We start from the raw sequence: 27466 nt of genomic DNA on the forward strand, positions 1-27466 counted from the left end.
GTAGTCGGTGAAAGCCTTTACATATGGCAAGGGACGCCGTTTTGTGTTGAGTTTGAAGGGGGGCTTATATGCTTAAGCGGGGTGTACAATTTTTTCACCGAATATGGTCATGTGGGGTATCAAATGAAAGGGCTCGATTCGATTGGTCTTATTTCTGATATTGGGAAAAACATTAGGAAGTGAGGTCACAAAATGTGTGCACTAAAAAGTGAAACAGGTCTCGTTCTCAGAACATTTCCAACCGAAAAATTTGAAAAAATCACAATGTTCGGATATCTTTTAAAATAAAGTCAATAATAGTATATTTCTATATTTTAGAAATTTACCCAAAAATCTCCCTTTTTTTGGGAGTAGGGTAGGTGAATGCGTTTACGCACAGAGTGTTGGACTCCCGCAACAGCACGCTGGCGGACTACCAACTAAACACCTCCCTGTCATCAGAGAACTAGCCTGGAACCGTTTGGCACATTACTTCGGGCTAGCCCTCCCTTAGCTTCATCCTAGAAGTGCAAGATTTGGCATTGATATAAGGGATAATATAAGGCGTAGAAACTGCCCTTCATCCAGATCGAGCAGGCGGCGCAAGATCTTGGGCTGCACATCAATAAAGGCAAGACAAAATATATGGTGGCAACCTATCTAGGGTCGAAAATTACAACCGATAACAGCTACGATGATGAAATCCACGCACGGTTGTTGTCAGCCAACAGAGCCTATTTCAGCTTACAAAAACTGTTCCGCTCGAAACGTCTCACCATAAGGTCAAAGCTCTTACTGTACAAGACTATGATCTTGCCAGTCCTAATGTATTCCTCGGAAACTTGGGTTCTTAGTAAGAGAAATTGTGAACGCTTGGCCGCGTTCGAAAGAAGAATCCTCCGAACAATTTTTAGCCCCCTACATGAGGATTCCGTAGCCTACATAATGACGAAATCTATGAGCGATACTATGACCGCCAGGTTGTGGATAAAATCCGGGTCAATAAGTTACGGTGGGCGGGTCACTTAATCCGTATGGATGAGGATGATACCACCCGGAAAGTCTATAAGGGCAATATCTAAGGTAGAAAAAGAGGACGAGGCAGACCCTGCCTAAGATGGAGCGATGTTGTAGGTCAGGACTCCAGACAGCTTTTAGGGATATCGAATTGGTGGACCTCGGCACTAAACCGGGATGTCTGGACTTCCTTATTAAGCCAAGCCTAGATCGGATACCGGTTGTTGCGCCGTTGATGATGATGATAAGGCGTAGCTTTGGCAAGTTTAAATGAAAATGAACTATAATTAAGTTAGTTATTGGCGTTGAAACTATTTCAATTTCAAAATTTATTGGAAATCTTCAAAAGACACTGGCCTGGACACGCCAGCGTGTGGGATTCTTACCCACTAAAACCACCCTCCAGAGGTGACGAATGCTGCATTATCTGAGACAGTCCTGAATGCCGAGCACAGACTTAGGGCTGTTCTTCTGTAGAGTGAACTCAGTTTGTTAGCGTTAAATCTAAACTGCAATGCCTTTCCCCAAACTGGAGCTGCATAGAGCAGGATGGAAAAAACTACCCTAGCCATAAGCAACCTAGAATATGTTGTGTGAGAGTATCATTCAAAGTCTGCACAGAAGCGACAACTTTGACCTATTACACTTTTTACTAATAGTGCAATTTCCACCAAACTTGGTAGGATCATGTTCTATGTTGTAGCCTACATTGCTGTGTTTCCAGGATTATAATAATATACTATTATTAACTTAAAAGTGGGCTCTTGATTTTTTTCGATTTTTCGGTTGAGTAGTTTCTGAGAAATGGGTCCATGAAAGAAATGATAACTTTCAGCCCCGCCCTCCCCACCTTTCCAACAAATGTTTCCTTTGATACCCCACTTGACTATGTTTGGAGATTTACACCCCCCTTTTGCATGTATGGGGACCCCCTTAAATTGAAGCGTAGGTGAGCGTTCGCAGTTTTCACTTTTCCACCAAATTTGATGACAATCGCTCAACCCGTTTCTGAGAGAAATGCGTGTGAAAGATAGACGGACCGACAGTAAACCGATTTTAATTAGGTTTTGTTTTACACATTAGATGTCCCATCTAAAAATTAAACAAGTCGGGAAACCAGAAGCTGGGCGCTCCAGGTATGCAAGGTTTTGTTTGCTTCTTCTGTGAGTATGTTTGAGTGTAGAATTATTCCATTTGTACATAACCCGTTATGTATATGCATTTAGCATGGCTGACTACCCACTTTAGTGTGATATTGATATTTAGTTGCAGCAAATTTACACCGTAAATTCAACTTTGAACTACTGTGACTTTGTTACTAATAGTATGATTTTGATCAAATTTGGGAACAAAAAAAATTTTTACACCCCCCTTTTACAGGGACCCCCCCCCCCCCCCCCCCTAAATCTCAACGTGGAAGGATATCACTCACTGCATGTCTGGGCACCTTCTGACCTTCCCACCAAATTCCGTGTCAATCGATATAGCCGTTTCTGAGAAAAGTGCATGTGACAGACAGACAGACATTGAACCGATTTTAATAAGGTTTTGTTTTGCAAACAAAGTCTTGAGTAGTTCAAGAAACTCAAAAATTGCCTTCAGTCATCCCAGGAACTTTTCAGAAGAATCAAATTTCAATTTTTTCAATTTACATACTTACCCATGGCTATTTCTATTTCTATTTCTGTTTTTAATCATTATTGAGTCTGGCATATGTTTGTTAGCAGATTTTTTCTTAATCAAAACCGTTAGAAGATCCTCCATTCATTTTCTGTTTCGAAATTGTAACCGAACGTAAATAAATGCATGTTAATTCCAAATATGCGAAGAAAAATGCTAAAAGTCTTTTGAAAATGGCAAAAAAAACGTCGATATTTCTTATTACCTCTTAATACTGATTTTTGAAAATATTGGTTAGAATTAAGTTACCTTATTTGTATATAATTGAGAAGCTTCAGTTGGTCGACGGCCGTTTTCATCGTTTTCAATGTGGAGTACTATCATTAACTACTTATCTGATAGTTTTGATAATCCTCTAGGGAATTCCTTTCAAAAGTATTGTTAGTGACCATTTGATTTCGTTCATGCTTTGAGTATCCAGAGTTTACTTAAGTCTGTCCAGGAAGAGAAAACAACAGATTGATTTTGTAATTTCGGGGGGTTCGTATCATTTATTTTTGTGGTCCATTTTATTTTCAGTGAGACTGTGTTTTGCTTCATTATCATCACACCACACATTTCACGTAAGAGTAAGAGATAAACATAAAGCAACGAGATAAACACACACACCTGGAATGATCAAGAAATGAGACCGGGAGGCTGACGCTACCCAATTTAACCATCGCTCCGTTGATCGGATTATATGGGATTGTTGCACTGGAGTCGTCATTGTTACTAAAATGGATTTAAATTTGAATGAACGGACTCTTAAAGCTCAGCAAATAAAAACTTGTGCAATTTGCGCCACTTTCTGTAGCCAATTAAAACACAATGTGAGTTACTCAATTCATATCACCGTTTTTTAATTTATGATAAGAGTCGTATCAATTTTCTGATATCTGATTCAGAGCACTTATCTTCCTGCCAACGAATCAGTAACACATTTCAGAAATTGAAGGGAAGTCCAACTTCTGCAGAAGAATCGGGTTTCTTGAGGGAAGTGCGGATATTCAAACGAAAAAGATACAATCAGTTTTACTAATGTGTGAAAATTATCAGAACGTTGTGGGTTAGATTACTTAACCGCTTGTCTACATACTATACATCTGGGAAGGCGGAACGAATCATAATCTTTGAATTAAGAATGCTTTTGCTGTGAATGCATTCATTCAACTTCAACCACCAAAAGACCTAGAGAAAAGGTTGAGTATAATCTGGATTAGTGCGAATTAAGTAGATAGAGTGTTTTTTTCATATTCAGATGTATTTTTCGCAATCCTAATGCCTGATCAGGTTTGAGCATAGCCTTCTTGGCATGGAGATTCTTCAGTTTTTTGGTTAGAAAGTAACAAATATCTTGCTATACCTTGAAAGTAAGAGAGCTTATAATTTGTAAAAAGGCATCTAGAACCATATTTGAAAGAAGTGTTATTAAGAGAAAATTTCATTTTTTCATTGGAAAAAGGTTTTAACGATTAGCGGCGGTGCTACATTAGGCCATTAGGTATTAAACTCAAAAGCAGGAAGACGACAGTAAAATTCGGATGATTATAATTTGACTTAAAACAATACAAATAAGAGCCAAAGGTTGATTCATGGGATAGGAAAGTTTCGTTTGTCCACATGGTGATTTTTCCACCTTTAAAGTTGATTGACAGGGTCGATATGGACTATCAGAGCAAAATAAGTTGTGTTGTACATACGGTGGTTCGATTTTCGTATGAGTAAGTGGGCACCAAAAATAATTCTTTAAGATTTCTTTTTAAAATATTTGTTTTTTATTCAATAAGTGTGTTTGGAGGAATTTGATCTATGAATATTTCGCTATAGAATATAGTTTTGTACATCCTGAATATCTCCTCTACGACATACTTAAGGGGAGTTTCTCTGTAAATTTCTAAAATATACACTGCCGGCCAAAAGTTCGAGACCGCTTGCAAATATCTTTGTCACCAACAAAATATTTCAAAAGTACATTTGATAAAGATATGCATATTTTATTGTTATTAAAGGATTTCTAAGAGTCATTCTTTTTATATATATTTAAGTTATCATCCTATAAAGGTCTTCTGTTTCAAAACTTCAATGAGTGCCAGGCGAGCACCAGGTAGTAAATTTATTGTTTCCTGTTAACCATTGTGTTTCCTGTTAACCGAAATTCAGCGTTATTTTAGCTTTCTAAAACATATTTGTTACCAGAGTTTTTGTGGAATTAATTTCTATCTTGGCTAGTTTGAGCTCGTTGTTCTTACAGTGAAAACATCTTAACATGGGAAAAGTGCGCGAAATTAACAGTGGAGCTGGTGCTACACAACGAAAACAAATCTGAACGTGCGATTGCCTGTCAATTCAAGTTGCCGCAGACTTGCGTTCATAACACAATAAGGAGACAATAAAAAGACGATTGCGGGATGTTAAGGGGGTAATCCCGTGTGAAGGCCGTTTTTTTTAGAAATTTTTTGTGAAGAACTGGAGAAAGATACAAATACGATTTTTTCACCATAGATTTATCAATATCTTGAGCGTGCATAGTAATTTTTCCAGCTCGATCACATAGTTCATTATTGAAATACAGAGCAATTTATACACCCATCTGTTTGTGTTTTTCTGCTACCACGCTAGATGGCCCTGCGATCATCTTAGAAAAAAAAGTAACCGGCATTTTAACGTACATAAATCTTAGGTTTCTTGTAGAAACACATGAACAGCCTTGGTTTCAATTCTTGTCTTTTAGCGAAGTCATCCGAACGTCATTCGGACCGATAAATACACACTTTATTACGCCGATCGAGATAAATCTTCCATCTGGCTTATCACGTGTTTAATACTATCATTTCCGAACGACTGAGAATATCAAAAAATCACTTTGCCCATATATTCTACACTAAATCTAGATACAATTGATGCGAAAAAAAGATTCGATTCGGCGGATCCGACACACGGGACGATCCCCTTAAATTCTTGGTCGCATCGCCGTTCGAAAACCACTACTAACAAAACAAAAGAAACAGATGCAGTGTACCCTTGCCCATCGAGACTGGACTGAAGAACACTTTAAAAAATTTCTTTGGACAGATGAATGCGAATTTAAAATATTTGAATCAAAACGATGAATTGATGCCAGATTGCCTGGTGCCAACAAAACAACAAAAACTAATAAAATGCAAGGGAGGGTTTTTTTTGACGTAAAATCTGTTTAAAATAAGAACGATATTTTTAACGTAAGTAGTTGAAATTTCTTCTTTGTTTTGTTTCCTTCTAAGTAAATAAGGGTAGGTTGTACGGGCAAGATGAGCTCTACTTTATGGTGGATACGTTAGCTTAGCTCCTCCATTTTTAAACTAATGTTCGAAAAGTAGTAGTAATTGTGAGAAAAAAAATTTATCTGTGAGGAGCCATGCAGGCAATGCAAAGTCGTGCCATACGTTGCATCCAAAGGACTTCACAGACTATATACTTTCCCGCAAATTTCGTGCCAATAGCTTCAACCGTCTTGAGTAAACGACTGTGACTTGCATGCAGACATCGGCCTATTTTAATAAAGTATTGTTTTACACAAAACTCTAAAAAATATTTGTATTGCATGCGTACTTAGTGTCTGGAGCTTATTTCGATTATTTTCAGCGGAATTTTTATGCAATCCAGCCTGGGGCGTTCGGCATAATTTAACAACATTTCCCGTTTCGATGATAAACTAAGATTCTAACCTAACAAGGCACAGCGTTCCACGCGGCATTCTAAGGCTAAAACATAGTTCGGTTTTTCGAAAAATTAGTTTGGTTTTACGCTTGATATAGATGCAAGAGGGAAGAATTGAAAGCCGGACGCTTCAGGTATGATCAGTGTTTGAGGACTATTTCTTTTATTTGCCATATTCCTTTGAAACGTGTATAAATGGCACTTGAACTATTATACTCAAGGAATACTAATTATTACGAGTGGTATACAAGCCACTTGAACCGCTATACTTGAAGCGATACTAATTAAACATTTGGTCTCCTGATAACGAATGACATTTTAAAGGGGTGCATTTCTTAGTTAAATACAAAAATTCTGCATAGTTTCAATAATTACGACATACCGAACTATTACGCAAAAAAATACGATTTAAGCAAATACAAAACGAATCGAATGCAATTTGTTTACATTTACATAAAAAGGTGACCCAAACATCTTCGTACACTAAAATATTCTGAAGTATATTGAAAATCAGGTGTCAGCACACAGCGCATTTACCTTGGCATTGAATTTGCACTTTGATATAGGAATTCCGTTTGAAGTGCAAAAAGGAATTTTCATTCTTATCAAGCTAATTATCATGTGCTGATGCAAATACATACGTAGTAAGTTTGTTGACATTGACTTGGATAACAATATGAACGAATTTTATTTCCAACCACTATTATAGCTATGATGTTAAACAATTTTATTGCCAACCATTATTATTATCATGATATTTAACAAAAGCGTTTTTGTTTCCTTATGTGAGGAACCTTGAATTCATGTCAACTTAAAAATTCTATAATGCACTATTTTTCAAGATCAATTTACACAAACAGTCACCCTGGAAAATACTGTATCTTCTTCAGCCTTTGGCCCGTTCAGAAGTGGGATCGGCTTATCCTGATTTTTTAAGGTTTTGTGTAAACACACAACCTTATTAAAATCGGTTTACTGTCTGTCTGTCCGTCACACGCATTTTTCTCGGAGACGGTTATAGCGATTGACACCAAATTTGGGAGAAAGGTGGAATCTGTGAACGCTCATGCATACAGAGAGTCTTACGTCGAATTTAAGGGGGGAGGGTCCCTATACATGCAAAAAAAGGGTGTAAATTTTTTTTTTCATCATATATAGTCACGTGGGGTATCAAATTGAAGGTCTCGGTTAGTACTCTTCGAAGCTGGCCTTAGTTTTGACATTTGTTTGAAAGGTGGGGAGTACGGGAGTGCCTTTTTGCATGTATGCGGAATCCCTCTTTAAATTCCATACAAATTAATGTAACTTACTATATGCGTTGGATTTTTCAGTTTCAACATGTTTGAATTTCGTTTGAATCCGTGTAGTCATTTTGAGAAAAATTGCGTGTGATAGACAGACAAACAGAAAGTAAACCGATTTAAGCAAGTCGGAATATCGGAAGCTTGACTCTCCGAGTATAAAGGTTTTGCGTTTATCTTGTTTGAGAAATTATCTATGCATTTTTTTCACTCGTACACAGCTTAAAATTCAAAATATCCCTTGATATGTCTCCAAACTATAACTCCAGCTAGATTTCGTGTAGATGTGGCACTGTTTTATTTTTTCACATTTTTCATTTGGATAGATCCTGAGAACGAGACCTATTTCACTTTTTGGGGCTCGCATTTGGAGTCCTCACTCATGTCCGCCTGTCAAGTACAGGGACAGACAGACATTGAATCGATTTTAATAAGGTTTTGTTTCACACAAAACTTTAAAATAGGTTTTGGTCTACGTCAAATTTTAAAAACGAAATAGTGGCCACAGTATACAGATAATGCGGTATTAGAACACAAAGGGATCGAATCGCGCCGTGTTTACTTTTGATTTTAATCTACTGCACGTACCTAAATAGCCTGGCGGTGTAACTACTGGGCTATCCGGACAGAAGCTACTTCCACTTTCCAAAAATAATATAATTGTCTAATTTTAAGTGCGCGCAGTCGCTAATTATGCCATAAATTTGGGTTACATTGGTCCACAAAATGTTTGTCTGTGCATCAAAGAAACATGTTTTGTGACCAAGCTTTTATTAGTGATTTCTACTGTATGGGAACTGTTTGACACATGCTTTGAAATATACTTTTAGAATCAAACAACAAAATATCTTATAAAGTTATTCTTGAACGTATTATATCGAAATATTGTATGTGAAAATAAGAGATTGAAAGGCTGACGGTCAACCAACGATTGTTTGCGCTCACCTTTACAATAAATAAAATATGCATAGCTAGCATGAAATCTACAAACATAATATATAAAAATAAACCCGAACTATAATTTTGTGGAATAGTGCATAGGTTACGGAACCGTCCGCACCGTCGGCATCTTTTAACGACCAGCATAAATCCTGGTTCTAAATAATAATAAACGAAGATGCATCTGCGCATCTTCTTTCCTCCGTATGACCCTTATAAATATTTCGGTCTTTATCGTTTTCCATATCTCGTCATACCCGACTCAGGTCAAATGTTTTCTTTCACAACAGGTCCTGCTGCTGAATAATAAACGAAGATGCATTTGCGCATATTCGCTGCTCAGAATGACCCTAATAAAAGGATAGGATTTTACGTAGATAAGAACCATATGTTAATGTATTAGATAGTTGCATAGAAGATAAAGAACATATGTATATTATGTAAACAATTTTAAGGAAATATAAATACGAGGTGACCGAGAAGGAACCTCAGTCTTGTTTCGATATTACAATAGTCTTGTTTCTATATCACAGTACGGAAGTACTAAAAGACTTTGTAACAAATACACATTAAGTGTTGTTACTTAACTCATATCGTGCAAATCCTTGTATCAATAAACATTTATTTGTGGGATTTCCGTTGTTATTGGTAATAACCAACAAATGTACAGTAAGAAATTTGCTACTGTACTTAATCAATACATTCATTACTCATTCACATGGGTTTTTATTTTCGTATAATTATAGTCTACGACAAAACTTCGAAAGCCTTTGCCCTTTTTGTATTATTGCTATCTGAGTTCAAAATTGCTTTTATGGATTTTTTGGACAGTCTAAACTTGATAAACAGGCAATCAAATAAATAGTCGCACACATTCTGCATGCATTTCTGAGATTTTGTTGTTTGTCGCCTGTTTTCTTAGTAACAAGAAATTCGTATGGTCAAGGGACTGACGATTTTGTACGAAATATCTGGATTACCAATTATCGGGAGTGCAAAATAAAGAAAATTAACTCTGGGGACCGGCAAATTTGTACGAATTAGGCGGAATTATCGGGGTTCCGGGGTCCATGCATGCTAAAAGGGGCATTGTGACCTGTTTTCTCTTCGGTTAGCACCTTTTTCCTTCTTTTTGTTCTTGGTCAGCCTAAGCTTTTTGCTTTTTTCAATTTTCAATCTTCCTTTGACGTTACACTTTCTCCTCCGGAATCCATTTTTACCAATGCTTGGACGCAAGACGAACAACAGACAAGTTGTTGTTCTTATGAAGTTTTCGATGGCACCCACGACAGGATATGTTGAATATTGTTTCCCATCTCCTAAGATATATAAGCTGCAAATAAATCTTGTCACCAAATTAACGATGCAAAAAAGTTACTTACAAGGCGGTCGATAGCATCGACAAGAACGTCATTAACCAGGAGAGACTAAAATCCCTAGATTGCCAGCTTTTAGGACCATAGCACCTTCCTTCCTGTGTCTTTACTTGTTATAACACACAAATCGAAGCATCATTAAATTCATTCGTACATAAAAGAAGAATAATATAATTTAAATGGAAACTCTTTGGACAGAGCTAGCTCGCAAAAGTCAGCAAGCGGTAGCAGAACTGAATGGCGATCTGGTCCTCTCTGAATTTCGACTCCTTACAATGGGGGAAACTCAATTTTCAGATCCTCTGTCGTCTGTCCTTTGTTTTCTGTAATCTGTCTTTTGTCCTCAGTCGTCGGTCCTCTGCCCTCTGTTTCTGTCCTCCGCCTTTTGTCTTCTGTTGTCTGTCGTAGGTCGTCTGCCATCAGCCGTCTGTCGTCTGTGCTCTGTAATTTTTCCTTTGTCCTCTGTTATCTGTAATCTGTCCTTTGTCCTCTGTTGTGTGTCTTGTGTCCTCTGTCCTCTATCCGCTGTCCTGTGTCCTCCTTCCTCTGTCTTCTGCCTTCTGTCGTCCGTCGTCTGTCCTCTGGCCTCTGTTCCCTGTCCTCTTTCCTCTGTCTGCTATTCTCTGTCCTATATCCTCTGACCTCTGTCGTCCGTCGTCTGTCCTATGTCCTCTGTCTTCTGTCCTCTACCCCCTGTCGTCTGTCCACTGCCCTCTGTCTTCTGTTCTTTGAAGTCTGCCCTCTGTTTTCCGTCCTGTGTCCTATATCCTCTGTCCCCTGTCGTCTCTCTTCTGTCCCTTGTCTTCTCTCCTATGTCCACTGTCCTTCGTTCTCTGTCTTATATCCTCTCTCCTCTGTCCTCCGCGCTCTGTGCTCTGCCCTCTATCCTCTGTCCTTTGTCTTCTGTCATCTGTCCTTTGTCTCTATCCCTGTCCTCTATCCTCTGTCCTTTGTCTTCTGTCCTCTGTCCTTTGTCTCTGTCCCTGTCCTCTTTCCTTTGTCTCTGTCCCTGTCCTCTTTTTTTTGTCGTCTGTCGTTTGCCGTCTGTCCTCTGTCCTATATCCTCTGCTCTCTGCGCTCTGTCCTCTGTTCCCTGTCCTCTGTCGTCCGTCGTCTGTTGTCAGTCGTCTGTCCTCTGTCCCTTGTCCCCTGTCCTCTCTCCTCTGTCCAATGTCTTCTGTCCTATATCCTTTCTCCTTTGTCCTCTGCCCTTTGCCCTCTGTCCCTTGTCATCTGACTTCTGTCATCTGTCCTATGTGCTCTGCCCCTTGTCTCCTGTCCACTGTCTTCTGCCCTCGGTTCTATATCCTCTCTTCTCTGCCCCCTGTCGTCCGTCCTCTGACTTCTGTCGTCCGTCGTTTGTCATCTGTCCTCTGTCTTGTGTTCTTTCTCATCCGTCCTCTGTCTTCTGAATTCTGTCATCTGTTGTCTGTCCACTGTCCTAAGTCCTCTGTCTTCGGTCCTCCGTCCTCTGCCCTATGCCCTCTATCCTCTGCCACTGTCCTTTAGCCTCTCTCCTCTGTCGTCTGCCGTCTCTCTTCTGTCCTCTGTGTTCTGTATTCTGTCCTTTGTCCTCTGTCATCTGTCTTCTGCCCTTTGTGCCTATCCCTGTCCTCTCTCCTTTGGCTCTGTCCCTGTCCTCTCTCCTTTGTCTCTTTCCCTGTCCTATTTCTTCTGTCCTCTGTCCCCTGTCCTCCGTCCTCTGACTTCTGTCCCTTGTCCCCTGTCCTATATCCTCTGTCCTCTGTTCTTTGTCCTCTGTCCTCTGTTCTTTGTCCTATACCCTCTCTCCTGTTCCCTGTCCTCTCTCCTCTGTCCTCTGCGCTCTGTCCCCTGTCCTCCGTTCTCTGACTTCTGTCATCTGTCCTCTGTCCCATGTCCTCCATCCTTTGACTTCTGTCATCTGTCCTCTGCCCTTTTTTTTATGGGTGGAGGTGGAAATCTTACAAAGACACTGCCGCGCCAGGTTGCAGCAGGATGTGGGATTATCACCCACTAGAACCACTCCGACTTTCTCTTTCTTCCTTCCCTGCGGAAGCGCCGCAAAGCGTTACTTCGCGGGGTAGACTGCTCTTTAAGCGAACAAGTCTTCCGTTCTTCGCGTCCTCCTTGCGCGCTCCGCTTTTACAAGTTCCTCCTGTATGCTTTTGATTGCGGAATTCACCGGGCACCAGTTTCGCTCCGACTTCAACATTTCCCCGACGATGTTCTGCGGGCTTAGATTGATTTTCCAGACTACTCTTTTCTGAGAAAAATCGTGGACAGTTGAACATAACATGCTCCGGGTCCTCAGGTGTGCAACCGGATTCAGGACAAAAGGGAGAATCATCCGGCCTGAATTGATGTAGGTACTTCCTGTAACCACCATGTCCTGACAGGAACTGCGTCAGGCGGTATTTAATCTCGCCATGTCGTCGCTGGATCCACTCCTCAATACGGGGAATCAAATTGTGGGTCCAGCGACCCCTCTGCAAGTCGTCCCACTGTTGCTGCCACTTCTCCAGCGACTCTCGTCTTGCCGCCTTTCGGTATTCTGCATCCTTTTCAGGAGGATTTATTTTGCTTTTCTCGTACAGGCAGCGTGTCTCACTTGCCAGAATGTCTATCGGAATCATTCCTCGCCTGATATTGTTCTGAAGGTGCTGTACACCCTTAGCGCTACTAAAGGGTAAGTCATATTTACCCTCCTCCGATTACTCTCACACGTTAGTGCTTCCTCCCAAACTGGGGCCACGTATAACAGTATGTAGCGAACCACTCCGGCCACAAGTAATCATCGACTGTATCTTGGGCCTCCAATGTTAGGCATCATCCGCGCTAATGATACACTGGTATTTGCCGCTTCCTCACAGGCATAGTCCAGATGTCCCTTGAAATTGATTTTAGCGTCGTCTCATCTTCTTCATAACCACGCCCATACTGTCGCCTTGCCAGTTACATCTGCAGTCCAGGCACCGTTCTTACTATTGCGATAAGGCTCGCTGATTATAGCAGCTTCAATTCCCTTCTCATAGAGAGAAGGTGTTGCGCTGCCTCGCAGTGGTTGAGGTTGATTTGTATCAACCTCATTTCTTTATTGCATTCAAGGCTCTCCTGAACAGTAGGCATCTGCTGCTGCTTTCTCCTTGCAAAGTATACATTCAGGCTCACCCTTGCACTCCCTGAACATATGACTTTCTCCGCAACATTTTCTGCAACCTTTTGACCTGTCACGACCATGTCAACTCAAAGCATCTAAAGCAGCGCTTGGGGGACACCTGCTCCCTGAGTCGACAAACTACCCAACCTATTTTTACTTTACCTGCGGTGAGCAGTTTGAACGTTACTTCTGCTGGTAAGCTTATGATTGCCGTTTGCGTGCCTGCGTGCTTCCGTGATTCATATCCCTTTTCTTGGAGATGATAATTAATTCGGGCGGTAATCTTCTTTTCTGTGTCGCATTTTTCTTTTCGTCAACCTTGGTCCATGCTTCCTTGGCTCCTTTTTGGGGCTTTGCTTCCCTTGGGTCGATGGGAGCCGGCGTCGCAGTTTGCACGATTTTGGTAACTTTGTTTGCCTTCCCTTTTGCCGGTGAGAGGCCTTTTTGCTTTTTCGCGTCCTGTGAGTATCCGGACGAATCGCTCGCGCCCTCTCTACCCCTCTTTTCAAGCTTATCGCCCTTTGGATTTTGAGGGGTTGTCACTAAGGCAAAGGATGATTCGTCCGGATTGCGTATTTATAAGCCTTCTGGAAGCTTCCTTGATTTCCTTCCTTCTTCAACGTTGATTTCCTTCCTTCTTAAACGTTGATTTCGGAGGAGATCGCAGGATCGTCGAGGTTCTCCTAAATGGATCAAACACTGAGTCCTGCGGCAAGTTCCGCTCCACTATGGGCTAATGAATGACCAGTTTGTGGGGCATCTTTTCGTGTATTTTGAATAGGCGTTCTCGAGAGTGATATATTCCTTTTAAATGCCTCTTTCTCCAGGCTACTTGTAGTATTCGATGCAACGCTGGCCAAGTAATCCACCATCGAGACACTGCAGTCGAGGGATTTCGACGGTCGGGAGCCTGTTTGACCACTCCCAAAAGCCACCGGTACCCGACTTGCGCATAAGCATGACTATACACGCACACCTGCAAATACGTATATGTGTACATTCCTACGCATCCGCCGAGCATTCCCTTATCCGCACGAAGGGACGCGCCTGATGGGAGATCTATCAACTCCGCACAGTCTTCCGTCCTCTTTTTTCTGAACTCTGTCCTATGGCCTCTCTCCTCTGTCCTCCGTCCTCTACCACTGTCCTCTGTCCTCTCTTCTTTTTCCTCTCTCCTTTTTCCTCTCCCCGTTTTCCTTTCCTCTTTTTCCTCTCCCCTCTGTCACCTGTCGTCTATACTCTGTCCTCTGTCCTTAGTCTTCTCTCTTCTGTCCTCTGTACTCTGTTTCCTATCCTCTGTTGTCCATCGCCTGTAATCTGTCGGCTGTCCTCCGTCCTCTCAACTCTGTCCTCTGTCGTCTGTCCATCGTTCTCTGTCCTCCGTCCTTTGCCTTCTGCTCTCTGTCTTTTGCCGCTGTCCTCTCTTCTTTGTCCTCTCTCCTCTGTCGTCTGCGTCTGTCGTTTCTCATCTGTCGTCTGTCCTCTCTCCTCTGACCTCTGGTCTATTTTATCTGCAACAAAGGTAGGAGTGTTTCTTGTTCGGCATCCTGTTCTATTTTGGTGAAAGTTTGTAGTCTATGAAGTCCTTTGGATGCAACGAGTAGTATGATTTTTCGTTGAGTTTATGGGGACTCTTTTTCTCTCGGAATATGGCCATGTGGGGTATCTAATCAAAAGTCCCGATTAGTATTTTTCGAAATTGGTCCCGCTTGATTTAAAAGTGGGGCAGTTAGGACTAGGATGTACCCACCATAAAGTGAAGCAGGTCTCGTTCTCCAAACCTATCCAATTGAAAAATCTTGAACCTCTTAATATGGTTTCCCCCTTAGCGAAAAAGACCCTTCTTTCAGCACGTTCTTTCCCGGCAGTGTATATATACCCATCTAAATTGATTGCATGCATTTATTTATTTTCGATCTACTCCATGATCAGAAGCGTACATACATATGTATGTAAATACCGCTGAACTAAAGTAGGTATGTGAGTTGGAGACTATCCGCAGACTTCATTGACATATATATAAATATGACTGATGTACATATATAACAGCGCGATTGTTCGCGGGTTAGGCCGCTAGCCTCTCAATCGTGTTGCCCGTGTTCGAATCCGCGACCTTGTGGATGTATGTCTTTGCTGCCGCGAACTTATAATTTGCACAAATTAAGTGTGATGATCATGAGACTGAAGTGCAGACTCACTTAGTGGATGTCCTAAATTTCATAAAGGAATGAAGAAGAGAAAATATACAAACAACAAAAAGAAAGCTAATAAGGGGAAACTTAAATGTTTCCATGCGCTTAACCGTTCAAATGATTTCTCTGTACATGATAAATTCCCATGAAGTACAAAATTTTGACTTTCTGTTGCTTTGTTAATAATAGCTGGATGTCAAGGATGAGCGTAAAGAGAGTTTTTGGATAAATTTCTTAAATATGGCATACCATGCTTGACCGTATTTGAGAACATATTGGAATGGAATTTATTTTGATTTCGAGATTTCGTATAGATGCACCATTGTGAATTTTTAAAAAAATTTTTATTGGTTAGGTTCGGAGAACGAGACCTATTTTACTGTTCACTATTTCAAATTTTGTACACATTTGGCGCCCTTACTCACCTAGCCTTACAAATAAGATCAATTGCGAAAAGTACTATTCTGTAACAAAATGTTAGATCTCCCTTTCATATGTATGGGGAGCCCCTTAAATCCAACACACAACGATACTACTATATGTAAAGAATTCCACAGGCCATATATTCTCATCAAATTTCGTGACAATAGATTCAGCCGTTTCCGAGTAAATTGGGTGTGGCAGACAGACCCTGAATCTATTGTAAAAAGATATTATTTTCCCACAAAATCATAAAAATCAGTTCAACCATTTTTTCAAATATATTGTATGGGGTAGACAGATATTAAAATGCCTATGAAACAGTGTGTAATTTTTAGTAAGCTAATACATATTCATTAATATTATATTTTCCTTTTTCAGACAATATCCAGGAATTTCGCTACTCCCAGTTAGCGTCTCTATATTACTAACTGTAAGTTCATATTTATTACATAATTTCCTTCTGTAAGTCATATTTTTGTAGAATGTAAATTTTCCTAGATCTTACCAAATAAAACAATATTTCATTGATGATTTCGCTAGGCTTTTCACTGATTAATGGTTCTATCAGAAAGTTGTGCTATCAACGTATTGCTTTTTACATTTGATTAATTGCAGCAATTGGGCTGAGAATGTGGTGTGTCTATGTTTACCTCTATCTCGGTTACTTATTGATTGATTTAGTTTCTATTGCGAGCTTCCAATTAAATTGACATCAATATCATTTAACAGATATTATTTTCTTTATCTTTATTAGGATAATTTAAGAAATTAATCAAAACTTCCATCGGTAAATGTACAACTTTTGCAACTAATTGAAGTTTGAATATTATACTTCAGAATATCTGTTATAGACCTTCGCGTCATATAATATGAGTGTCTAAATTTGTAATTGATTTTTAAGAAATTCCAAGGAAAGACCTTTCGAAAAAACAGTTGCAGTCATCGACCTGCTTCGGTAATTATATGGGCAGGCATTAGTCTTTTTAGAAAAACGACTGGTGACTTTTCTTACCCATACCTAATGTGAAAGTGAACTTTGACAACTACTAACGAACAAAGTTTTTGAGAAAGTTAAAATCATCTTGGGCCAAAAAGTATAATATTAACTAGTAGCTTGAAATTTATTTGAGCATTATTACCAAATTGAAAACGGGATCAAGGAAATGTTTCTTTTTTAAGGTTTTGTGTGAAAGTCGGTGTCTGTCTGTCACACTCGATTTATTCGGAAATGGCTTGACCAGACACCATGTAGTGGCAGCCTGCTGATTTTTTTCAGATTTTTCTGTTGGGTAGTTTCTGAGAATGACCCCCTTCAAGTAATTATCACTTTCAACGTTCCTCACACCCCACCTTTCTAACAAATGTCAAAACTAAGACAGCCTTCGAAAAGTACTAACCGAGACCTTTAATTAGATACCACACATGACTATATTTGATGAAAAAAAAATTTACACCCCTCTTTTGCATGTATGGGGGACCTCGTAAACGTAAAAGGATGTAACTAATTGTTTTCTTGAGCGTTCACAGTTCCCACCTTTCTATTAAATTTGGTGTCGATCGCTATAACCGTCTCCGAGAAAAGTGCGTGTGACGGACAGGCAGACAGTATACCGATTTTAATAAGGTTTTGTTTTATACAAAACCTTAAAAAGAGTGAAAGGAGGAGGTAGCGATTCGGTAGATATTGAGTAGAAATGGGTAGGTGATGTATGTAATATTACAAAAGTGCTATCACCTTCAAGTGTAATATCATATTACTATGAATGAGCGCAATGAAAACATCACCTAGCATCGCTGCATCACTTAACATTATCGCATTACAAAAGTGATGACTATATAAGAATATGAGGTAAAGGGAGTTTTATTGCATGCGAAAAATTCGTACTTACTTTAGTTTCACTATTTACTCTGTCAACTATAGTGCGCGTATCCCTTTCCTTTTGGTTTTAGAATTCGTTCAATGGAAAAATATTAATTTCGTGGATGATTTCAAGAGTTATGATTTGTCTATGTACACACTGTACTATTTCGACTGGAGGATCCTAAATTGAGTTTTGAGGTGAACATTTTATTACGATGGGAAATAACAATGTATGGCCTTTACTTTCTAAACTCTGTCTCGTTTAAATGTTACCCGCGACTCCGATTTAAATGGCCCATTCTGATGATCGGAATTTGGACTACGCGTTCGCAGATAGCTCCCTCATGAATGTCGTTACTAATGCTGACTTCCAAAGCGATTCGATTCAAGCGGTCATCGATCACTCGAGATTAGAGACTACACATAACCCCAAAGAAATTAGTCCATGGACACGGACAATTTACGGAACTGAAACGTGAAATCAAGCGTCCATAAAAATGATTTTCCAATGAGTTCATCATTCTGTATGGCAAATAGCGCCATCTGGTTGCAGCCAAAACTTACTAAGATCACTGTCTTCAATTTCAGGTAAAAAGTAATTTGGTTTGAAATCACTCACAATTACGTTCTGTCTGGCTTTTTGGTTTTTAGAGAAATATGGACCGATGATTCCATCGGTTTATTCACCACACCAACCCATTGTTTTCTGTAGATGTACAGCTAACTCTTGAAACCCTTCGGGCAGTTCGTCAACCCAAATATGGCAATTTGGGGTAAGGATGTTAGAATTAAGGCAGAAAATAAAGTGTCAATAAAATAAAGTCGAAAACTGTAAGCTTTGAACAGTTTTCATACTTGGCAAAGGTGAACAATTTATTGAGATATCTCTTTTTCAGAGTTTGCCCATTATTTAGACACATTCCACATAAGATTTCATTACATTATACATTGTCCTGAAAGACCATTTATGGTAACAACACGAATGAACATATTATTTTTATTTTTTGATTTTCAAAAAAAGTAATATAATATTGATAACTGGCAAATATGTTTTTAATGATCAAATTTATGTTCATTGCTTGACAGAATATAAATGGAATAGGCCTAAAGATAGGACTTGGGAATAATTGCGTTTGTATGTACATATCAGATTACGTTACCTTGTTGGTAAAACAGGCACTTGTGGTTAAGAAAAGATCAGACGGTTTTGGAATGGTGAAAAACCTAATCACAAATTGACTCTCGTCAATTACAAGGGTAGAAAGAAAGTTAAATGGAAAAAAAATAAAATAGGAGAAAGAGATAGTACCAACGAAACAAAAGGAAAACTTGACCCAATCTCCAAAAGTTCTAAACCCGAAACCACCTTTTCTCTATTATCTGTAGTACTACGGGTATAATATTAAGCAGTCGATTGTCATACGTTGTCAATAATTGTTTATACTGAATAACGTTTTTATCATTTGGCTCTATTCAACCAACTAATCAGTTTGTTTTGATCGATTAAAAACACAGTGCAATCATGATAACGTGAACGGCTATGAGTCTTAGCCACGCTTGCGAAATTTTTTACGTGCATGAAAGTCTTAGAAAAGCATTGAAAACATAGTGCAATTATAATTCAACATGATATTTTATCGTAGAAATGAGAGATCTTATTTTTGTTTTTTGGTTGAGGAGTCCGCATCCACTTAATGTCGAACAGGAACAAATGGAGGGCAACTTATTCCCAAAGAATATTAAGTATTTTTTTTCCATTTCTTAACACTTTCTTCTTTTTCTTCAGCTTTTGTCCCGGCTCGTCGCAATCATTTTCGCCATTTGGCTTTGTCAAATGCCTGATCTGGATGCAATCGCGATGCTTTTAAATCCACATCCAGTGTATCAAGCCACCGTTGGTTAAGGGGATTTAAGTGTCGGACCACCCGGAGCAAACTTGCGGCCGACAGAAGTGGAGTTGGGCAAACCACCCTATGACACTATCTGTCATTTCTTCCTCCTAATATTTTTATCAATAATCTTTAATTTTCTGAATGTTCCACCATCAATGGTTATATTTCATGTCCAGTATAATGGTAATTACGTTTTCTAGTGAAGTAATAAAAATCCATTTATTTGCTGAGTGACGAATCGATTAGTAATGAGAATTTAATCAAGAATATGTCATGACATTCTAGCCTTCCCAACATTTTGTATTTTTTTTGCTAAGAGCAGATGAATCATGAGCTTATCAAGCTCTTAAATTATTCATAATTATTCAAAATGATTAATTGGTGTTTGATCTACTTACTTAGTCACGAAACTTGGCCTTAAAAATCTGCCGAAAGAAAATTATAAACCGATGAAGCTGTGTCTCTTTTTCCGAAATTTTCACAGAAAGTATCGCAGATTCACATTGAAACAACAAGTTAGAAAAATACTGCAACTTTATTGCCATAGCTCGTCCTCATCACCTATCGTGTTTGATCTAGGGGTAGTGGCACAATTAGGTGGAAAAGTTGCGTCCGGCAACGAACCATTTGTAACTGTTATGATGATAGTAGCTAGATTGGGAAGTCAATAGTTGCTAGACTTACTCGATAAGCCCGCGATTAGCTTCGAGGTCCGTGTACAGTGAGTAGTCATACCATATGTCTGTTGTTTCAATATAAACAATGTGATTTGGTATCAAGATAGGTTTGCCTTGTTGCTTGCAGGCAATTAAATACTTGAGCGAGAAAACGCACAGGTTGAAGTGATCCTGTTGTGCGTACTGCTTGTGATATTTGATTACTTCTTGATTTTCAATTATGTTAATCAATGAGTTAATCTAAAGATGCAGTCGTTTTCTAAAAATAAGAATAGATCTATATATAAATGCAAAGAGATAGTTTGAATCACGTTTTATTTGTACAACAAACATATTATATTTTATTCGAACACAAAGCGCAGATAATATAGGTACATAGTCTTCGCATAAGTTCAGTTTATGTTGTTTTACCGCTTTTGGCGACAATATAAACCGAGTTACAATTGCTTTTCACGATGAGGTGCGCACACTATCAGTAACATCTGCTGATGAAATTGCTGCAATTTTTTTTTTAATTTCGTCTGTAAGCAAGTGCTTAATTATTTGATTCATTCGGAATAGATGATTTTGAGATGATTTAAAATTGTTTATTACTTTTCTTTCTCTTTTTTAAGTCTCAACGACCTCTTACTATTTTCTGCGTTGTAGGTGACATTTTTGCTGAAACAGTGTGTATACTCGAGGAATCGTTGAAGTAGAAGAGAATTCTTTACATTTGAAATTAAATCAACTATTTTCCTAGCTGACTTGGGTTGTACTCAAACAAACATTGCCTTCGATTGTTATAGTTCATTGTTTGCATCCTTATAATTAATTTACTTATTCGATTAGAAATCTCAAGGGCCGAGGTATTATCTGACAGGAGGTATATTTATTGTTTAGGATAAGTGAGGGATCCTAAGTCCACAACCACTTGCTGTTGGACCGGACCAAATGAAGAGCAACTTACTCTCACGTCTTTTTGGTCCACGGATCCCTCGTTTGGGGCATGGCACCCAAGCATTCAGGAAATATAGGATAAACGATATGTCTTTTCCGTAAGAGAATTTGGATCTAAGAAACAGAGAACCTTATATACACCTGGAATCTACTGCTGTAAATGTACTGTACTGTAGTCTAGTATTAATTCCCCTTCTCCTATTTATTTGGGGAGTGCTGGTGTCGAAAGCGATGATTTCTTTAACGGACCCATTCTTAGAAATTACCCTCCTCAAAATACACCCCATATCGATATCTACTCAAATTAAATGAATAATAGTATATTGCTTTGTCTTCGGGGAAATTGACTCCCTTTAGGTTTATCCTAGGGTTACCAAAAATAATAATAATAATCGTTGGCGCAACAATCCTTGAAGTGTGTTAGAGCACTTCATTCAATACCGTAACGGTGCACCACAGTAGACTGTGGGAGGCAATGTGGTTAGCATTGCGCTCGCCCGAAATGATTACCCTGATTTGATTCAGGTACTCATTGACAGCTGAGTCGACTGGTATCCGACGTCAAATCACGGTACAAATCATACTGCCACCAGTGAGATTTGAACCGCGACTTTCCGTATGACAGCCGGGGAGTTTCAATCACGACCTTTCTTCGATTTCGAGAAGGCTTTCAACAGCGTCATTAGGGAATGTTTTTAGATTGTTCTACTTACCAAAATGATTCAGAAGGAATTAATATCGATTACCGGAGCGACAACTGGCGGCGCAAAATGGCGCTTGCTACATCGAGGGGAGAAATATCCGGAGAATTTGAAATCCAGAGCGAAGTCAGCTAGAATCGCATTTTGTTAACAATACTATTTCTCGTGTTGTGTTTCTTTGATTTTTATAGGCTGAACTCTTTCGTTATCTTTCCAAAATTTCTACTGCTATATTTGAAAGCTCCAGGCCTTCCTTAACAATGATCTCCAATCTTATCGAGATATTCAATCGCGGCACAACCCCAAATGAAGGGCTATGCTAAAGTATGGCGTGGCGCAGAATAACGATGAGTGTAGCCTAGTAACTAAATACTATTGCCATTTGCAGAATTTTTCCGAGTGAAAGAGGCTTATACTTTCGTGATGATTTGCTCTCAGAAAAATGTATACGAACATTTATTGAGTCATATTCTTGTGTCAAATCAAATACATTTGTTAATATGCTAGATCAAAAGGTCGGAAAATAGGGGAAACGAATTTTACAAGTATCCGATAAGATTTCATTACGTGAGAACAACCGTCCGAAAAAAGGGTACATAGCCTAATTAAGTCCTTACTACGGTGACGATAAATACGAATTATGTTTACGACTGCTTATTTTTTCAAACGAATATTTTTTTAAGGACGTTCTTCTACGGGATTTTGCCGAAACAGGCATTTGGCACTTTGTATGCTTTTATAGTTAGTTTGAACGCAGTGAAAATGTTTAAATTAAATTAAACTTTATTAACACCTGCCCAGAGGAGGATGAATCCAGCGATTTCATCAACAGACGCATCTAAAGAAAGATATATATATCAAACACAATGACTTCCGCTTCTAACACTAGGCAAGAGCCAGAATATGTAATCTAATTGCGAATAGATTACACAAATCCTCAGATGTCAGAAAATTTAGAACTCCAGTTAGATAACCTGACAGCCACAATTAGCTGAACATTACGACTAAGAATGAGACTGTAGTTCATTTAAGACCAACAAGAAAGACGAAACAAGTCGGAATACCGGAAGCTCGCGCTTCGGGTTTTGTGTTCATCTTATGTAAGAAATTTCAACGCACATTTTTCTATCCGTATATAGCTACAAATCCAACATTATCCTTCATATTTTTCCACACTACGAGACATACGTACATATTAGAACCATCGATTTTACGCTCACCCTAAACGAACAAACTGCCTATTTCCGAATACTGTACACATATATGCACGTATATAAATTGATCGTACCCATATTTCCGATTTACTTCTTATATCTATTTGAATTAGACACTACCCGCAAAGTTCATTACTGCCCATATATTATATACCTACATACACACATGTCTGGTTGACAAATAACTAAAAAACTAAAACAAAATAATTCTCTACGACCCAATTCATAAGAACTCATTTCGTTGTGGTATTGACGAATTGATATGTGATGATGACGTCATGCAGGTTGTAGAGTGCACGAAATTCACAAAAAATTGTATTTCACCACCTATAACTTTGTTAATAATAGTTGGATGTTCTTTAAACTTGACCAAACTGTACATTATGTTCTTCATTACACGCATGTCAAATTTTGTACTTCTGGGATGAAAAAAAAAAATACAAAAAAAATACACTCATCTTTTGCGTGTACCGGGACTCTCTTCTCTTCAAACTCAACACAAAATGGCGCCACTCGCTGTTTGAAATGGGACACACAGATCACATGTTCCCATCAAATTTCGTGACAATCCGTTCAGACATTTCTGAATCCCAACATGAAAGGAACACAATGAGATTTCGTGCCCCTTTGCCGCTGAAGTTGTCGTCTTGTGTATAGTCTTCATGACTTGGATTAATGAGCATCTGAAGAGTGCGGAATTAGTGCAACGGAAGCGAAAATAACTCATTCGTTTTTGCAGTCACATGGGATATCGCAGGAAAAGGACACAAAAAAGAACAGGTAACCGTGATTAAATAGGTTCACCAGTGTAAAACAGTCGATCTCAACATTAATACTAATAAAAACTCTGTCTCCAAGGGAACTTTTCTAAAACTTCAATAACATTGGAGGAAACTGGCGCCAGCTGAAAGATGTTTTTATGACTTTCATGTTCCCTTCTGTCTTTTATAGCTCCTAAAGTCGAAAGTTTCGGTTCCATTGCTCTAATTATATAAATATCCTGATAAAAATTGATCGTCAGAAATGAGTCCATATCGGTTGCCAAAGGATATGGTATGTGCATAAAGTTGGAATCGATTGCACTGCGTCACTGTATCCTAATGTAACTTTTAACCTTTATTTTATTTGCCCACCAGCCAGTCTGGACTGGCTAAAGTGGTGGCTCCATGGTTTCTGCATCTCTGAAAGATTTATCCATGAGTTTGACGACTGCAAGTCTTGCATTTGGCATTGAATAGGTGCCCATGTACTATAATATCGAAAGCATGCAAAACTAGCAATCAACCCAACACATTCTTGGATGATTTCCAGCTTAACTACTCATATGCAAAGTTTTCTTGAGTGGGCATATTATGTGTAAGTGGTCAAAGTATATTATAAAATTTATTCACATGACTTTATTTCTGTTTACCTTGGTTTAACCATTACATGTTTATCTGTCTCCTGGTGGCCACATATTTGCATTTTTAATTAGAAATTGAAGCTAAACACTACTAATTGTGTGATTTATCGACAAATATAAGATGAATATATATTCCTTCTCGGCTGTACTCCATCTCGCAGTTCTAGGTCTATCGACTCAGCGGTCCTCTCAAGGGTTTTTTTTTGGGACTAGGGTAGGTGAATGCGTTTACGCACAGAGTGTTAGACTCCCGCAACAGCACGCTGGCGGACTACCAACTAAGGAGATTCTGATGTTATAGTAGATGCACTTCCGGATTTTAGACAAAATAGCGAAGGTAAATTTAGCATTTTAATGGAGTCACATTGAATTCCATTTTCTTAGAAATTTTATGGAGACGGGAAAGTCTTGCACACGTTCGACCTCGGCCGGAGTTGCGTGACCCAAGTTCCGCGCATACGATGCATGTGATGCAGTGCGTTGGTGTGCGCCCATATGTTTGCGAGTTGCTACGAGCACGTGGCAGCATCTGTTATAAAAGCAGACATTGCACAGCTGTTTATGGATCCGCACATCCGAGGGGGAACCAAAAGAAGAGCTTCCTTAAAGATTCATCTCGGATTAATGATAATGAATCTGAATGATCTCTATAGGAAGCTTGGTGGAAGTAAACTCGTGCAATTCTCGGCATTTGATCCATATTTGCTCTCCTAGAAAGTGAGGAGCAAATAATTAGAAGCATCCAAGGTCAATCTCTCGGATGCAACCGTTTCCGTTGAAGAAGCACACACAAGTAAACCATCTAGGCAACATCGACATACCAACTCATTAATACCACTTGCCTACCTCGTCCCTATCCGAAAGGTGCTCAATAAGATTCCGTGCCCCTTTATCGCTAGAGTTGTTCCACCTGTGTATAGTTTTCTTGTATTATCCTTATTTTCATATATGTCGGTGTTGATAGAAGAATTGTTATCCGGCCTGACTGAGCGTTATTCTATAACTAATCTAGGGAAGTTCGTCCATTATGAAAGGTAAAGAAATGAAGGCGTCTGAGCGGTTCTTGGTGTTAATGGTTACACACTGCAGGCGTACAACAAAATAAAATGACGGTTCACTCTATTCGGTTCATTAAAGTTAAAAGTTCGCGTAGTAGAATACATCGAATATGTGATGTTCAATAAGCATGTGAAGGCTATTACTTAATTGTATAGGGTCTACAAATAAGTTCTGTCGGTTTTCACAATAGATGGCGTAGCTTGTTTTTTATTCCATTGAACCACATCTCCAAACATTCATCGGAAAGCTACTGTCAATAAGCACAAACGTCAGTATAAATTATTTAATTGAAGTGTAAACAACAATAATTCTTTCATCAACGAAAATGGCCAATTTTGTACCAAATAGTGTGTTTTTGCGGGGAGTTATACTTTATTATTTCATTCTGAAGAAAAAAGCAACCGAAAGTCATCGCATTTTGGTGGAAGTTTATGGTGACCATGCTCTATCTGAGCGAACGTGTCAGAGGTGGTTTAAACGGTTTAAAAGTGGCGATTTTGACTTGGAAGACGAAGAGCGCGCTGGACGGCCAACCATTTTTGAAGATGACGAATTAGAGGCATTGCTCGACCAAGATCCATCGCAAACGCAAGAAGAACTTGGAAAAACACTTGGAGTCACTCAGCAAGCCATTTCCCACCGTTTAAAAGCAATGGGAATGATCCGAAAGGTCAGAAATTGGGTTCCGTGTGAACTGAAGCCAAGAGATGTCGAACGCCGTTTTTTCACGTGCGAACAACTGGTCCAACGACAAGAAAGGAAGGGTTTTCTGCATCGAATAGTTACTGGCGATGAAAAGTGGATCCATTACGATAATCCCAAGCGTCGAGCAACGTGGGGATACCCCGGCCATGCCTCATGATCGACGACCAAAGCGAATATTCATGGTGAGAAGATCATGCTGTGTATATGGTGGGACCAGCTGGGTGTGGTATACTATGAGCTGCTAAAACCGAACGAAACGGTCACGGGCAACCTCTACCAACGTCAAATGATGCGTTTGAGCCCCGAACCCAAGAAAAAACGGCCACAATACCAGCAAAGGCATGATAAAGTTATTTTGCAACATGACAGTGCTCGTCCACATGTTGCACACCCCGTTAAAAGATATCTAGAAACGTTGAAATGGGAAGTCCTACCCCACCCGCCGTACTCCCCAGACATTGCTCCTTCTGATTACTATTTGTTCCGGTCGCTGCAGCATGGCCTGGCTGACCAGCACTTCTCCAATTACGAGGAACTCAAAAAATGGCTCGATGAGTGGATAGCGGCCAAGCCAGCCAATTTTTGGCGCGATGATATCTATGAATTGCCTGAAAGATGGAAGAAAGTTGTGGCTAGCGATGGGCAATACTTTGAACAATGAATGTATAACCAATTTTTCACAATAAAGCTTCAAATTTAGCAAAAAAACCGACAGAACTTATTTGTAGGCCCTATATTTGCAGCAAGAAATGGTATTATCTTCTACCAATCATGTACATATAAGAGATAGATATGGAGAGAAATTGTGGAGAATTAATGGAATAAGTATTGCCATTTTTCCCTTAACAGAATAGCCATTTTCAAAAAATTCATGATTGGTTTTGTTTAATTCTGAAAGCTGCACACATTCCATATCTCAAAACTAAGATATTCGAAAGTGTGCCGTTCAAAATGTTACAGCAGGATCAGAAAATTTTCAGCCAATTGTGAGGCAATATTTGCTTTCAACATTGCCGTTACCATCCTTAGATAGATATTAGATATTGTCAAAACCCAATTTGGCCTTCAAATCGGGCAACCCTCCTGTTGCGTTCGTATTGAGTGTCTGATGCCGTAAACCCAACTAGGGTAGAAAAGTAGAATTGAGGGAGGGCTCAATGTCAAGACGATTTCATTCATATTCCAGGAACGATCGAAGTTAGGAAGACCTATTCATTTTTAAGGTTTTGTGTGAAACAAAACCTTATTAGAATCGAGTCGGTATTTGTCTGTCCGTCTATCACACCCGATCA

General features: G+C 39.3%; 1 protein-coding gene and 1 long non-coding RNA gene across 3 annotated transcripts in view; one reads left to right on the forward strand and one right to left on the reverse strand.

Annotated features, from left to right (window-relative positions):
- Positions 1–3463, reverse strand: part of LOC119647475 — a 74135-nt gene extending 70672 nt beyond the window's left edge. The window contains exons 1-2 of the long non-coding RNA XR_005248879.1: positions 3286–3463; positions 2926–3110 (exon numbers count right to left, since the gene is read on the reverse strand). This is a non-coding gene — a long non-coding RNA (uncharacterized LOC119647475). The remainder of the gene's footprint in view (positions 1–2925; positions 3111–3285) is intronic.
- LOC119647474 (beta-1,3-galactosyltransferase 1) overlaps positions 1–27466 on the forward strand; it is a 119894-nt gene that overhangs the window by 69042 nt on the left and 23386 nt on the right. Inside the window, exons 1-2 of one of the 2 annotated variants that reach the window (XM_038048414.1) lie at positions 3597–3857; positions 16103–16154. The gene's annotated coding sequence lies outside the window, so the exon portion shown is untranslated. Of the gene's footprint in view, positions 1–3596; positions 3858–16102; positions 16155–27466 lie in introns of those variants that run through there. The other variant, XM_038048413.1, reaches the window with a different exon arrangement.

This window comes from Hermetia illucens, chromosome 2, assembly GCF_905115235.1.
Source record: "Hermetia illucens chromosome 2, iHerIll2.2.curated.20191125, whole genome shotgun sequence".
In the NCBI taxonomy this organism is placed as follows: domain Eukaryota; kingdom Metazoa; phylum Arthropoda; class Insecta; order Diptera; family Stratiomyidae; genus Hermetia; species Hermetia illucens.